This window comes from Panicum virgatum, chromosome 4K (genome assembly GCF_016808335.1).
Source record: "Panicum virgatum strain AP13 chromosome 4K, P.virgatum_v5, whole genome shotgun sequence".
Lineage (NCBI taxonomy): Eukaryota > Viridiplantae > Streptophyta > Magnoliopsida > Poales > Poaceae > Panicum > Panicum virgatum.
The window spans coordinates 15,003,123-15,003,958 of record NC_053139.1 but is presented as its reverse complement, the minus strand read 5'-3'; the positions used below and the strand labels follow the sequence as shown (position 1 = coordinate 15,003,958).

The window sequence follows — 836 nt, the reverse complement described above, 5'->3', positions numbered from 1 at the left end:
ACTAATGGCCATACCTGCCCCGCTTGCTGTGTGAATCTGATCACCGCCATTGTATTTCTCCCTGAAGGACAGCTTCTCTAGCTCGCCTGTTATATGATCAGTAGCTCCCGTGTCCGTGTACCAGTTTGTATCAACGGCATAGGAGTTTGTAGCAGCAGCAGCATGCCTGACATCAGGAACATAATTCTCATCATACCTGTGCCAGCATCTGTCAGCAGTATGCCCAGTTTTCAGGCAAACTTGGCACTGCGGGCGATCAGAAGAGCTGGTGTTTGCACGTGTGCTGTTGTTCCCTTGCCGCGAAGCATTGCCGGTGTTGTTGTTGTACCCACGTCCGCCGCGTCCTCCGCGCTGTGCAGAGAAGTTGTTTGTGCGGCCGGACTGGCCACCGCGTCCAGATCGCCCGAAGCCTCCGCGCCCCCGCCGGCTTGCGGCGTTGGCGGAGGAGCCTGAAGAGTTGCCGTTGTTTCGCAGGTCCAACCGAATCTCGAAGGCAAGAAGTTGGGAGTATAGGTCGCTCACGGAGATAGGCTCGGATCGACCAAGAACCGATGAGACCACGGGGTCGTACTCATCATCGAGCCCGGTGAGGATGTACTCCACCAGCTCATCATCTTCTAGGGCTCGTCCTGCTGCGGCCATCTCATCACCAAGGGAACGCATCTTCCCAAGGTACTCGGTCACTGTCATGTTCCCCTTCTGGGTGGTGGCCAGAGCCAAGCGCGTGTTCACCGCGCGGGCTCGAGTCTTCGACGCGAACATGGTTTCGATCGCGCGCCAGGCCTCCGCCGCGACTTCCTTGGCCGCGACTTGAACCAAGATCTCCTTGGACACAG

General features: G+C 57.8%; 1 non-coding gene across 1 annotated transcript; it reads right to left on the bottom strand.

Annotated features, from left to right (window-relative positions):
* Positions 1-485: 485 nt before the first annotated feature.
* Positions 486-624, bottom strand: LOC120705313. Its single transcript, XR_005687900.1, has one exon. It is a non-coding gene; the product is annotated as a small nucleolar RNA Z247 (small nucleolar RNA).
* Positions 625-836: the final 212 nt, after the last annotated feature.